Source organism: Marmota monax, unplaced genomic scaffold (assembly GCF_021218885.2).
Source record: "Marmota monax isolate L192 unplaced genomic scaffold, Marmota_monax_Labrador192_F-V1.1 WCK01_AAM20220418_F8-fsc00011, whole genome shotgun sequence".
NCBI lineage: Eukaryota > Metazoa > Chordata > Mammalia > Rodentia > Sciuridae > Marmota > Marmota monax.
The window spans coordinates 15,075,702-15,091,078 of NW_026693082.1; the positions used below are offsets into that span (position 1 = coordinate 15,075,702).

The 15,377-nt window shown below is 36.8% G+C and overlaps 1 pseudogene; it reads left to right on the forward strand.

Annotated features, from left to right (window-relative positions):
• The first annotated feature begins 1,838 nt into the window (after positions 1–1,838).
• LOC124099009 (mitochondrial import inner membrane translocase subunit Tim8 A-like) lies at positions 1,839–2,131 on the forward strand (annotated as a pseudogene).
• Positions 2,132–15,377: the final 13,246 nt, after the last annotated feature.

A 15,377-nucleotide genomic window follows, 5' to 3' on the forward strand; every position in this document is an offset into this window, starting at 1 on the left:
ATACAATTTGTGTTCTTCTGTGTCTGGCTTCTTTTGTTCAATATAATGATCAGGAAGTTCAAGTTGTTGAGTTGTTGTGTGTATTAATGTTCAATTGTTTTTACTCTTGAGCAATAGTCCCTTGTGTAAATATAGTACAATTTGTTTATCCATTTTTCTGTTCATAGAATTTGTGTTGTTTCCAGCTTGGGCTATTATGAATAAAGCCCCATAAATATTTAAGTGCAAGATTTTTGTGAACATATGGGTTTATTTCTCTTGGGTAATTACCTACGAGTGAATTTTTTTTTAATGGATCCAGTCTTACATTTTGTTCTTTTTAAGTATTGAGGGTAAAACCTGGTAGGCACTCTACCACTGGTTTATATCTTCAGCCCTTTCTTTTCTTTCTTTTTCTTTTTCTTTCTTTCTTTTTTAATACAGAGTCTTGCTAAGTTGCCCATGCAGGCCTTGAACTTGTGGTCCTCCTGCCTCAGCCTCCCAAGTACCTGGGATCACAGGCATGCAACACCGGCCTAGCTGCCACTTGTTTTCATAATGACTCAAATGCACGAAATTATTTCTTAAGTGCTATTTATTGGCTTTTAATTTTTAGAATTAACCTACATACAAAGCAAATGAAATGTAACTATCATTTCTGAAGAGAGAAAAGGACACAGTAGTTAAAAGGAATAGCGTGTACAAAGGCCCTGAGGAGGAAAATTTGTATTTAAGGACCTGAAAGAAGGTCTTTTAGTTGAAGTGCAATATTTGAAGGGAATGGTGGTAGGAGATGAGGATGACTGGAGTCAGATTTTGAAGAGCCTAGCAGCCATATTCAGCAAGTAAGAGTAATATGGTCCATGCCCGTTGTGCCCTTCCATCTGTTCTGCCATGTAAGAGCACAGCATTTGTTCCCACTGGAGCATGCAGCAACAAAGGCTCCATCTTGGAAGCAGGGAGCAGCCCTCACCAGAGACAGAACTGCCAGTGCCTTGCCCAGACTCCAGAACTATGAACAACAAATTTCTATTTTTATAAATGACCAAATCTGTGGTATTTTGTCATAGCAACCCAAATGGACTAAGATATCATGCTGCTGATCTTCCCTCCAACGGTATGCACAACAGCAGTGTTATAGTGACTTCCCATGTCATTTAGGAAAAATAAAGCAAATGCTTCACCTGCTCTGCAAGATCCTACATGATAAAGGTCTTGTCCATTGCACTCACCCCATCTCCCACTGCTCTTGCCTCATTCACACCTCACTAGCACACTTTATTTCTTGAGGTTCCTTTTATCATACCTGATGCTGCTCTACTGAGAGCCTCAGCAACTGCTTCCTTTACTTGGAATATTCTTCCTGCAGTACTGTATACACAGCTCCTTCCTCCACTTGACCCAGCTCAGTTATCTCCTCCAATATCGTCTTCACAGAAACCTTGACTGTTCATCTAAAATATCTTACTGCAGTCACTTTCACTTCAATCAAGCTGTCTCATCTAACCCTATCTTGTTTTCAGGATACTCAGTCATGGGTCTGGGAGTACAGCTCAGTGAGAGTGCTTACTTAGCCTACATGAGTACCTGGGTTTAATCCTCAGCACCAAAAAAAAAAACAACAACAACACAAAAAAACTCTTTTTAGTTGAGCATTGTAGCAGGGAGATCACTGGAACCCAGGAGTTCAAGGTCAGTATAGGTTTAGTCTCAAAAAGAAAGAAAAACAATAATTTATTAATGAGTATATTCATTAGATAAGTATTATTCTGATGTCAATAATTTTTATAGTCAGTGATTAAAGTTTACTTATCATTGGAGTTGCCGCAGAGTTCTGTCACAAGTGTGGTCACACTGGGATGGATTCCTTTGCTTCTTCCTCAGTGGCCAGTTTGAACACAGTGGACCCAAAGTTGCAGCAGTTCATTGAGGTGGAAACTCAGAAGCAGCACTTCCAGCAGCTGGTGCACCAGACAACTGGACTTTGTTGGGAGAAATTCATGGACAAGCCCAGGCCAAAGTTGGACCGTCGGTCGGAGGCCTGTTTTGAGAATTGTGTTGAACGCTTCATTGATTTGAGCCAATTCATCTTGAATCGACTGAACAGACCCAGAAATCCAAGCCAGTCTTCTCAGAAAGCTTTTCTGGCTGATCTCAGCATTACCTTTTTGGAAAAAGAAGGTAGTTCAAGAGAGGAAAAGCTGTTGACGGGATGGTTGAAGAATTGACCATGGGGCATTGCCCCCCCCCCCGCGCCTTTTGTCACTTGTGGGACACAGTGTCATCTGAGAATAAACAAAGACCCATTGTTTTGTGTGGGGTTTGAGGGTCATATGTGTATTTGGTTCTGTTTTTTATTGTTAATCTTGTAAAAATAATTGACAGAAAAGCATTAGATGCATATTACTGAATGTAAAATATGGTCTCAAGGTAGTACAGGCAGCCTGAGGATCTAGAAGCCTTCAGTTATAAAGGAATCTGGCTAGTAAACATGATTCTCATTACTAGACAGCCACAGGAAGAAGTAAACTTACACTGTATATCAGGGTTAAAAAAATTCATAGGTATTGCCTAAAGAAATTATAACATTTAGCCCTGTCAGAAACTAATAGCAGTTTCAGGGAAAGATGCATGCCTGATGTTAATCATTATAGATTGAATTTACTGCATTCTTTTGACAATTAAAATAAAAGTTTCTACTCTGAAAAAAAAAGAGTAATATGGTCCATTATTTACTGTGGAGGGGATAAAAGTATCAAAGGGGAAACAGAAAATTCTGCTGCAGTAGCGTTTTGAAGAGATGGGCATGCCCTTCCTTAGGGCAGAGATGGCATGAAAGCATAATTTGGTACTTACCAGAACAATTAATTTCTATATTTAAAAAACAACAAAATTTAAGTAATTTACCAAGTGCATTTTTAAAATCTTAATTTATCTTTTCTTCCCCCTTCTTCTTTCATTCCTCCCCCAAAGCCCGTTGGTATGGATTTGATGACTTTTCTCTGAGTCATTAAAATGTACTTCCAGGGCGGCTAAGACAAATGAAACTCAGAAAAGAGAAATTTTAAAAGCAAAGAGTGAAGTAGAAAAAGAGATCACTCATCTGATTTCAAGTATCAGTATCAGTCCTAAAATGGAGAAGTGAGATATCAATGAGTGATGTCTCACTGCAGCCAATCTCCTTAAGCTTCATTGAAATGGTGGACTCAGAAACCTACTGGGCTTCCTATCTGCCTCTTTGATAAACTAGGGAAACACTCAAGCCCTTAACTACACAGTGGTACAGCTGTTACTGCCCCTAAAATATATTGTGTAATAAGCTTATGCGTGTGAGATATAAAACACACATATTCCCCTGGACTAATCCAGTTTGGGATCTAGCCAGCTGCAATGTCAAGGGATAATTTATGAAGGTTTAAGTCACCCCTAAAATCTCCATCAACTTCCCACATCAAAGCTTCCAAATAAATGTACAATCTGAAGAATAAGATACCTGCTCTGCTGATGACGCTGCAAGGTTCATCTAACCCCGCTGAGTTAGTTTTCAGGGTTGCCATAACAAAGTATTATTAACTGGGTGGCTTAAAACAACAAAAATCTGTTCATTCTCTCTCTGAGTTCCAAAGTCCAGAAGTCCGAAATCAAGGTGTCAGCAGAGCTGGTTCCATCTGAAGGCTCTGGAAGAATCAGTTCCATGCCTTACCTCACTGGTGACTACCAACAATCCTTGGCATTTGTTGAATTAGCAATGCCTCACTCTAATCTCTGCCTCTTTCCTCCCATGACCTTGGTTGTTATGTCTCTTAGTCTTCTCCTTTTCTGTCCCTTGCAAGTACTTGTACATAAGATTTCAGGTGCATGCTAAAACCTGGATGATCTCATGAGATCCTTAATTGAATTATATGTGCAAACACCTTATTTCCAAATAAGGTCACATTCACAGGTACTGAGGGTTAGGACTCAGACACATCTTTTTTGGATGTGTCAACCCACTACATCTACCTTTCAAACAGAATAATGTTTGCAAGTATCTCCTCTAGAAATTCCAGAGAAGCTTCAGAAACTGTCTCTCCATTGTTATCTATATGTCATTGTTATCTATATGACATATAACCATCAACTACATAACATTTACCCTGGGACAGGCACAATGTATGAACACCCATGTATAAAAATATCATTTTATTTTAAATAAATCATTGTTGTTAAATTAATTCCTGTACATATCTTTAAAAGATTATAAGACTTCTAATAGAACTACAAGACTTCTAATAGAACTGTGGTCCCCTATCTTCCAGTTCCCAACCTGTTCCCCAGAGGAATATTCCCCAATCTTTTCCCCAGCAGAAACTTCCTTTAATCCATTTAACTCTTTCTTTTAATATTTACATCTGAAATTATAAATTAAAACCTTATGATTCTAAGTGTTTTTTTTTTTAATTTCATCCCTGATTTCTTCTGCTAACCATTGGTCATTCAATAGCACATTATTTAGTCTCCAGGTATTAGAGTAGCTTCTATTTTTTATTTTATCACTTATTTCTAATTTCGTTCTATTGTGATCTGATAGGATGTAAAGTATTGTCTCTATCTTTTTGTACTTGCTCAGAGTTGCTTTGTGGCCTAAGATACAGTCTATTTTAGAAAAGGATCCATGTGCTGCTGAGAAGACAGTGTATTCAGTCATTGAAAGATGAAATATATGTTAAGTCTAAATATTAATTGTATGTTTTAGTTCTATAGCTTCTTTCTTTCTTTCTCTTTCTTTCTTTCTCTTTTTTGGAGGATCTATCCAGTGGTAAGAGAGGTATGTTAAAGTCACCCAGTATTATCGGGTTGTAATCAGTTTGATTCTTGAAATTGAGAAGATTTGTTTGATGTGCATAGATACTCCATTGGGGCATAAATATTTATTGTTGATGTATAATTCCCTTAAGCAGTGTGAAATGTCCTTTACTTAGAGGTAAATAAGAATAGTGATATAATACATCAAAATCTCTTGGATACTATGAATGCAGTGCAAAGAGAAAAGTTCATTGCCTTGATCTTATTCATTAAAAGAATAGAAAGTCAATGAATAAATGACCTAACATTACATATCATAGTCCTAGAAAAAGAAGAAGAAATCAACACCAAAAGCAGGAAATAACTAAAGACAGGAAATAATTAAAATCAGAGTGGAAATCAATGAAACTGAAACAAAAGAAACAAGTAAAAGAATTGACAAAAGTTGGTTCTTTGAAAAAATAAATAAAATTGTAAGCCCTTAGTGACACTAATGAAGAGAAAGAGAGAAAACTCAAATTATAAAATTCATGATGAAAAAGGAAATATCACAACACACATTGCTAAAATACAGGCAATAATCAGAAATATTTTGAATTTATACTCCAATAAAATAGAAAATCTACACATCAACAAATTTGTAGACATACGACCTATCCAAATTGAATCAGTAGGACATAAGAAATTTAAACAGATCAATTTCAAGTGATGAAATTGAAGATGCCATCAAAAGCCTACCAAGAAAGAAAAGCCCAGGATCAGACAGATTCTCAGCAGAATTCTACCAGAACTTCAAAGAATAAGAAGACTCCTAAGTGCAAGAAATAAAATCAAGGATCAATAAACAGTATGGATCCAAACTAAAAAGCTTTTTCTCAGCAAAGGAAACAATCTATGAGGTGAAGAGAGAGCCTACAGAAAGGGAACAAATTTTTACCACATGCACATCAGATGGAGCACTAATCTCCAGGATATATACAGAACTCAAAAAAATTAACACCAAAACAAAACAAAAAGCCCAATCAATAAGTGGGCTACGGAAATAAATAGACACTTCTCAGAAGAAGATATACAATCAACCAATAAATATATGAAAAAGTGTTCAACATCTCTAGTAATTAGAGAAATGCAAATCAAAATTACTCTAAGATTTCATCTCACTCCTGTCAGAATGGCAGCTATTAATAATACAAACAAAACAATAAGTGTTGGTGAGGATGTGGAGAAAAGGCACACTCATACATAACTGGTGAACTTCAAATTGGTGCAACCACTCTGGAAAGCAGTATGGAGATTCCTTAGAAAACTTGGAATGGAACCACCATTTGACCCAGCTATCCCACTCCTTGGTCTATACCCAAAGGACTTAAAAACACACACTACAGGGACACAGCCATATCCATGTTTATAGCAGCTCAATTCACAATACCCAAACAGTGGAACCAACCTAGCTGCCCCTCAATATATGAATGAATGAAGATGCTGAGGCATATATACACAATGGAATATTACTCAGCATTAAAAGAGAATAAAATCATGGCATTTGCAGGTAAATGGATGGAGGTGGAGAATATAATGCTAAGCAAAATAAGCCTAAAAAATAATCCTAAAAAACCAAATGCAGAATGTTTTCTATAAGTGGATGATAATCCATAATGGGAAGGCATGGGAGGAGTGGAGGAACTTTGAATTGGGCAAAGGGGAAGGAAGGAAGAGGAAGGAGTATGGGGGTAGGAAAGATGGTGGAAGGAGACAGACATCATTACCCTAGGTACATGTATGATTGCATAAATGATGTGACCATACTTTAAGTACAACCAGAGAAGTGAAAAATTGTGCTCCATTTGTGTACAATGAATTGAAAAGCATTCTGCTGTCATGTATAACTGACTAGAACAAATAAAAAAATACAAAAAGAATAACTATTCAAGGAATAACTAATTATTTCATTTTTAAAAAGGAGGGAACCCTTCCAAACTCATTCTATGAAGTTAGTATTACCCTGTTATACATCAAGGAAAGAAAACTTCAGACCAATATCCCTGATGAACATAGATGCAAAATTTCTTAATAAAATATTGGCAAATCACATGCAAAATACATATTAAAAAGGTAGTGAACCATGATCAAGTGGGGTTCATCCAGGAATGAAAGGTTGGTTTTGTATATGGAAATCAATAAACATAATCCATTACATCAATAGATTTAAAGACAAGAATTACATAATTATCTCAATAGATGCAGAAAATGCATTTGACAAAATACAGCATCCATTCAGTTCAGAACACTAGAAAAACTAGGGATAGTTGGAACATACCTCAACATTGTAAAAACCATCTATGCTAAAACCAAGGCCAACATCATTTTAAATGGAGAAAAATCAAAAGCATTCCCTCTAAAAACTGGAGAAAGACAGGGATACCCTCTTTCACACTTCTATTCAACATTGTCCTTGAAACTCTAGCCAAAGCAATTAGACAGAAGAAGGAAATTAAAGGGATACAAATAGGAAAAGAAGAACACGAACTGTCACTATTTGCTGATGACATGATTCTATATTTAGAAGAGCCAAAAAAATTCCACCAGAAAACTTCTGGAACTAATAAATGAATTCAGCAAAGTAGCAGGATATAAAATTAACACCCATAAATCAATTGTATTCTTATACATCAGTGATGAATCAACTGAAAGGGAAATTAGGAAAACTATCCCATTCACAATAGCATCAAAGAAAATGATATATTCAGGAATCAACCTAACAAAAGAGGTGAAAGACCTCTATAATGAAAACTACAGAACACTAAAGAAAGAAATTGAAGAAGATCTTAGAAGATGAAATGATCTCCCATGTTCTTGGATAGGCAGAATTAATATTGTCAAAATGGCCATACTACCAAAATACTATATAGATTTAATGTGATTCCTATTAAAATTCCAATGACATTCTACATAGAAATAAATAAGGAGTCATGAAATTTATTTGGAAAAATAAGAGGCCCAGAATAGCCAAAGCAATCCTCAGCAAGAAAAGTGAAGCAAGAAGCATTACAACACCAGACCTTAAATTATACTACAGAACTATAGTAACAAAAATGGCATGGTACTGGCACCAAAACAGATATGAAGACCAATGGAACAGAAGACAAGACACAGAGACAAACCCACATAAATGTGGTTATTTCACACTAGACAAAGACACCATAAACATACATTAGAGAAAAGATATCCTCTTTAACAAATGGTGCTGAGAAAACTGGAAATCCACATGTAATTACATGAAATTAGACTCCTATCTCTCAACCTCCACAAACTCAGCTCAAAGTAGTTCAAGAGTTTAGACACTAGACCAGAGACCCTGAGCCTACCAGAAGAAAAATTAAACCCAAGTATCTATCATGCCAGCTTTGGAATCAAATTCCTCGACAAGAATCCTAAAGCACAAGAAGTAAAATCAAGAATCAATAAATGGGGACTGGGGCTGTAGCTCAGTGCAAAAGTGTGTGAAGAACTGGGTTTGATCCTTAGCACCACATAAAAAAAATAAAATAAAAACAAATACAGTCATGCTGTCCATCTACAAGTACAAAAAGAATCAATAAATGGGATAGTATCAAACTAAAAATCTTCTTCACAGCAAAGGAAACAATCAAGAACATGAACAGAGAGCCTACAGAATGGGAGAAAATCTTTACCACCCTCATTTCAGATAGAGCATTAATCTCCAGGATATACAAAAAAACTTAACACCAAAAAATCAAATAACCCAATCAATAATGAATGGGCAAAGAAACCGAACAGACAGAATAAGAAATATGATTGGTCAATAAATTTATGAGAAAATGTTCAACATCTCCAGCAATTACAAAAATGTAAATTAAAACTACACTGAGATTTCATCTCACTTTAGTCAGAATGGCAGTTATCAAGAATACAAGTAAAAATAAACATTGGTGAGGATGTGGGGAAAACGGTACATTCATCCATTGCTGGTAGGATTGCAAATTGGTGCAACTGCTCTGGAAAGTATGGAGATTCCTCAGAAAACTTGGAATGAAACCACCATTTGACCCAGTTATCCCACTCCTTAGAATATACCCAAAAGATTTAAAATCAGCATACTACAGCCATGCAGCCACAGCAATGTTTATAGCTGCTCAATTCACAATACTAAGCTATAGAACCAACCTAGGTGCCCTTCAACAGATGAATGGATAAAGAAAATGTGGTATATATACAGAATAGAATATTACTCAGCCATAAAGAGAAACGACATTATGCTATTTGCTGGTAAATGGATGGAACTAGAGACCATCATGTTAAGTGAAATAAGCCAATTTCAAAAAACCAAAGGCAGAATGTTCTCTCTGATATGCAGATGTTAACACACAATAAGGAGGGGTGGGAGGAAAGAATAAAAGTACTTTGGATTAGACAAAGGGGAATGAAGGGAAGGGAGGGGATATGGGAACAGGAAAGGCAATAGAATGAGTAGGATATAACTTTCCTATGCGCATATATGTATACACAAACGGTATAACTCCACATCATGTTCAATTCAATCAAAAGAATAAGAAGTTATACTCCATGTACATATAGTATGTCAGAATACATTCTACTGTCATGTATATCTAAAAAGAACAACTAAAAATTTTTTAAAAATAAAGAATTCAGATTCTGAGTCTAAATCTGTCCTAACACTCTTTTTTTTTTTTTTTTTTTTTGCGGGGGGAGGTTACTGGATATTTAACCCAGGGGTGTTTTATCACTGATCACCAAGATATATTCCCAACTCTTTTTATTTATTTACTTACTTATTTATTTTGGTAACGAGAATTGATCCAGGAGTGCTTAATCACTCAGCCACAGTGGCAGCCCCTTTTATTTTGAGACAGGATCTCACTAAATTGCTTAGGGCCTTGCTCAGTTGCTGGAGTTGGCTTTGAATTTTGTGCTCCATCCTCCTGTCTCAGCCTTCCTAGTGGCTGGGATTACAGACCTGCACCACTGCACCAGGTTATAAAGCTCTTTTTATATCCATGAGTGGGGAATGTGTAGCAAGTTCCTGCTTCCTCTAACATTTTAGAATTTTTTTTCTGTACCATCTCAGATTTGAAATTTAATTTTTTTTCTGAGATACAAAAGCCAAAGTTTAATTTAATTAATGAGAGTGCTGTGTTGCTGGTTTAGATCACAGCATGAAAGCAACATAATTGCCTTGCATGCCTTTTAATAAGGAATGGCTCAAAACAGCCAAAGTCCAACTCACATAAAACATCACTCCACTCTGATTTGCTTGTACTATTGGAAAACAATTGAAAAATATTTCCAACTGGAAAACATTCACTGGGAGGATGAGAACATTTGGATTCAGCCATGATAGAGTAGAAACAGATGGTGGCTTCATGCAAGAGCTGCCGCTCTTTTGCTGAGAGCTATATTTCCCATCGTTGTTTCCCTAATTAAGGAAGCCTATCTCCATCTAAGAACTAAAAAAATATTTATAATTCTCCAAAGTAATCGTACATTTCTATCATGGAATGCCATAGTAATAAAATGTTGAATGTCAAAAATACCAATAAAGATTACATCATTGGCTTGTTACTGGAAATAATTCATCATATTTTGAACACAGGCTAGTATGTAATTTTCTGTCTTGCATCCCCTTCCCCCCATTAAATGAAAGGAAAATAGCTATAACATAGTTTAAGTATAGCAATGTGAACTTTGGAGCTGGACTACCTGGGTTGAAATCTTGGATCAGCCATTGATTCATTCAACTATGGCTATGGATAAACAAGTTAACTTCTTGGTATCTCACTTTTTTTTTTGTATGTAAAATGAGAATAATACCTTTTAGAGTTGATGTAAGAATTAAAGAGTTAACACAAGCAAGCACTTGAAATGTAAGTCCATAATAGTCACACAATAAAAGTTACCTATTTTTATTTTATTATAATCTTGCGCAGGACTTTCTTCAGGATGATCACTTATAGACCATGAAATAATTAGCCTTCTGGCAGCACCCCAGTCACTAGGAAGTCACTGCCGCATCAAAGACCAGTGGAAAGAAGATGGGAATGAGGTCAGCAGAGGTGAACTCTCACTCTGCCATTGAACAAGTCCTTACTCTGCACCTCCCACAGTTGTATAAATCCCATGAGGTGCCATACACCTATGTGCTGAAGGCAGATGCATAGAACACACAACATAAGTGGTTCTTAATTATTAAGAAAAATATATACCTATAAGCTCTTCTAGAAAATTCTTCATAAGAAGCCCCCCCCCTTTTTTTAATTCCTTCATAGGTTGTAGCAGTAAACAAAGCTCCTGGGATGAATCAAATTAAAAAAAAAAAAAAAGCCCACCAGTTCTGAAATCTTGATTAAATTGACTTTAAAACTAAATTCTAACTTTAGGCCAGTGTGGGACCCAAAGATCTTTCCTTCTGGTTTTTGATTCCTCTAAGCCAGGGGTCCTGGCCTGTAGGAGTATTGAAGGTTATGTCAATGAAACAAGATGATAGGGAATGTTAGGAACTGTGGAAAACTTGATTGTATAGGCCCAATCATAAAAAGAATTTGAATTAACATTTTTTGGTACAAAATTCATTTGTAGGCTGGAGTCAGCGTACAGGCCACCAGACTTCAGCTTTTGTTTTTTCTTAAACTGATAGACCTAACTGAATGAAGTTAACTTTAACTGGGATTCAGTCTTTTCATTTGCTATTGTATACACTTCCTTACTAATCTTCTCCTCAAATTCCTAGATGTTTGTTCTGGATTGACATATCCCCTGCATCATCTAGCAATCACCCACGCCAATGCCATGCATAACCTGCAGCCATTAGCAGTAGGTATGTTAAGGGATGGGGCTAGCTACTCCTAAGAACTCATTAAAGCTGTATCTGATGGAATTAACTGGACTCATACAACATTCATCAACCAGGTATTTACAGAGTGCCTACCCTGAGCATGACAAAGAATCACAAATTCATCTAAGCAGCCCTTATTTTACTAAAAAAATTTGGATATAACAAGTTAAGTCATCAATTTTCTTCCTTATTCCTTTAGGTAAACTGATTCTTTCCATTTCCAAGAGCAAAACATTCTTTCTTTGTTACTTAGAAGTAAAATTAGAGCCTCATCCCCAGGTATTGGCACCTGTGCACATGCAAACACACTTGGGCACACACACACACAAACCAGCAGATCTGCTTCTAGTCTTGCCATTTCGGGACTTGCTATAAAGAATATTTTTATACACACACACACATATATATATATTTTCATATATATATATATATATATATATATATATATATATATATGTATATCCATATGGAAGTTTTCTGTCTAAAATGACTGTCTATGATGCTTTTACACATAAAATGGGTACACAGCATTGTAATTCCATTTTAGAGTAGTAAAGTTTATAAACTGGTGATGAGATCACAGGCATGGCTGTTACATGAGTTCTGCTTTTTGTTTGTTTGTTTGATCTCAGAAGGTTCTTCTCATTTTACAGCTGAGGAAACTGAAGCCTGAGGGTTAAATGCTCATAAAGCCTACAAAGGTCAAGAGACAAGAGCTCAGGCTTCTGGATGATGAGCTGCACTCTGCCACAGCCCTTGGAAGGCCTCCCGATTTCGGCATGAGTAAGAGTTGCCCCAAACTGGGACACCCAGAAAGTGTTTATGTGAATCTCATGTTAAATGTGAGATGATGAATAGTAATATTTGTATTGTTTGATTTAATGAATTTGAGTGAAAAGGCTGTGCCAGCTCCTACCCTAAGTACTCAGGTAATGGAGATAATTAGAACTTGCTCCATTCCTCTCTGGGGCTCAAAGAAGAGCAGTTACTGCAATGCAATCAGTGCTGACAGGGAGGCGCTTAGTGATGGGAAAGGACACTTCTTAGGAAGTCTGTGTCTCTGCACTGGAATATCAGAGAAGAAGGAGTGGGTGGCATTCACCAGATGGCAAAGCCTGGAAGGGCAGGCATGCATTGGGAACACCATGTGAGAGCCTTGGAGATGAGGAAGAGTGTTTTTTTGTTGTTTGTTTTTTAAGGAACTGCAAGAAGTTCACACAGTGAGCAAGATATTAGGTGTGCTAGATAGTGAAGGGCCTTCCATATCATGCCAAGAAATTTGGATGGTTAATGCAGCTGAGAATCACAAAAAGGGGGTTCTTTAAAGGAAGTGGACTAGATATGCATTTTACAAAGAATACCATGTGCAGATGAAGTAGAGGGGGAATGATGGAGTTGGGAATTTTAGAAAATTAAAGAAATCATATCTATCAAGAAATGATACATTAGTGCTATGGGAACAGAGCAAGAAGGAATAACTGACCCAGTTTGATGACCTACTAGATGCAGAGACCTGATGAAAGGAAAAAGTTCAAAGTGACTTCTAAGTTTACACCTGGGGGAGAAGTTGAATGTTGGTGTTTTGCAGGCGAAAAAAAGGATGTTTTGGGATCCAGGGCAGAATAACCACTCTGAAGACGGAAGGAACACAGTTAAGAGCTGGAAACAGATGTTTGAGAATTGTCATCCTAAGGATGATATTTGAAGACTTAAGTTGGGTAAACTTCCTTTGAAAAGTATGTAAGATGAGAAGAGAAAAGTGACAAGGACAATACCAAGATGACCAATATTTAACAGTAAGAAGAAAAGCTGAGAGGGAAACAGGGGTCTGAAAACTGAAGGAACCTTGTGAAAGATGACCATGGAAGTACAGCGAGGCCCTGAGAGGTCACATAGGACGTCTTCAGGAAAGACACAATGAATTTAGAAGTCAGAACCATTTACTCATTCAAGTCAATGAATGTGCAAGCACCTATTATGTGCTTAGACTCTTGAAGGCACTGGGGATAAGTAAAAAAGAGAGAGAGAGAGAGATAAAAAATAAAAGAAAACTCCCTATCCTTTAGGATTACATTCTGGTGGGGGACACAGACAATAAACAAATAAATATGTGAACATTTAATACACTAGATGAGAAGCATGAAGAAAAATAAAATAGATAAAGAGGACATGGATTTGTGTTGGGAGAGATGGATGAAATGTGAAACAGAATGAGGGAAAGGCAGGTGCAGAAGCCAGTGATTTTACTGAGATCAATTTCCATCTAGTGAAGGCAAAAGCTTGACTGCAATGGACTGAATAGTGAACAGAAAAAAGCAAGAAGAAACAAGCTGATACAAAGGAAGGAAATGGAGTAAATAACGTCTTCAAGAGGCCTGATGCTAAGGAATGAATGAGATGCTAAGCACTGATAGAAGGGACAGGGGAAGAGAAGACCAAGTTTGGAAACAGATATGTAGGTTGGAGGTCAGGAAGCAAGGCTATGGAGTTGTGCAACCTCAGGGGGAACCATTCACTCTATAGTCTGTGAATAGGTTGTTCCCTGGAGAAGCAAAACAGGTGTTCCCACTCATCACCTCTGTTGACTCCATTTATGCTACAAATTAGGAAATAGGAATATCTATTCTCAATAGAGTGGGCATAGGCATATCATGGGTGGTTTTCACTGGTTGGGATACAGACAATAAACAAATAAATATGGGGGCTGGGGTTGTGGCTCAGTGGTAGAGCGCTTGCCTAGCATGTGTGAGGCACTGAGTTCGATTCTCAGCACCACATTTAAATAAATAAAGATCCATTGAAAACTAAACAATATATTTTTTTAATATGTAAAATGTATCAAAAGTGCTGATGTCACAAATAGAAAAAGAAGTTGAATCTAGGAATAAGTAAAATAGTGGCCATGTGGTACTGAGAGTCCAGAGGATGATCGGGCCATACCCTGGGCCCCTCACTCACATTACCTCACTTAACGTTATCAAGAGTCCTACAAAAGGTCATTCTTCTTACTTTATAGATGAGAAAACTGAAGTCCACAGTGATGAAGTAACATGTACAAGCTCATGCAGCTGGGGGGTGGTGGAGCCAAGATTCCCAAGACAATGAACTTTCCCCTACATCGTACTGCTTCAGATACAAAAGGGATTAGGATATATGAGCCCTCCTCTCAGATCGCACACACTATTGGGGAAAAATGCATATAAATAACTAGAAAACAATGAGATGAATGTGAGACTGGTTTATGAGCAAAGTGCTGTGGGAATATAGGCTTGTAAATTCTCCCAGGCTGCCATATATTTACAGGAGGCAAAGAGGAAGAACAGGAATGACAAAGGCAAATAGCAATGAATTCTCATGATGATACAATCGGGAGCCTTCACAGCCTAATATCTTATTTTAAGTAGTTATTCATCATTTACCAATTGGAATGTGCAATTTCTTAAGTATAAGGAATGAAGGGGAAAATAGCATAGTTTTGTGTAAAGACCTACTAGGAGGACAAATCAGAAATTCCCTGGTAGAATTGTGAGGAATGGGTTCAAAGGAATGGAAGTAAGAATTTTTTGAGTATATCTTCTTAGTTTTCATATGCAATCCAGGATTTATATATTTAAAAAAAAACACAAGAAAATGCTAAAATTAAAAACATATTGAAACAAATTATCCAAACTGTGTCAAATGATAACCACACAAAATTTTGAATGAATCAATTTTTTTAATATAGTACTCTGGTCATCTTGGT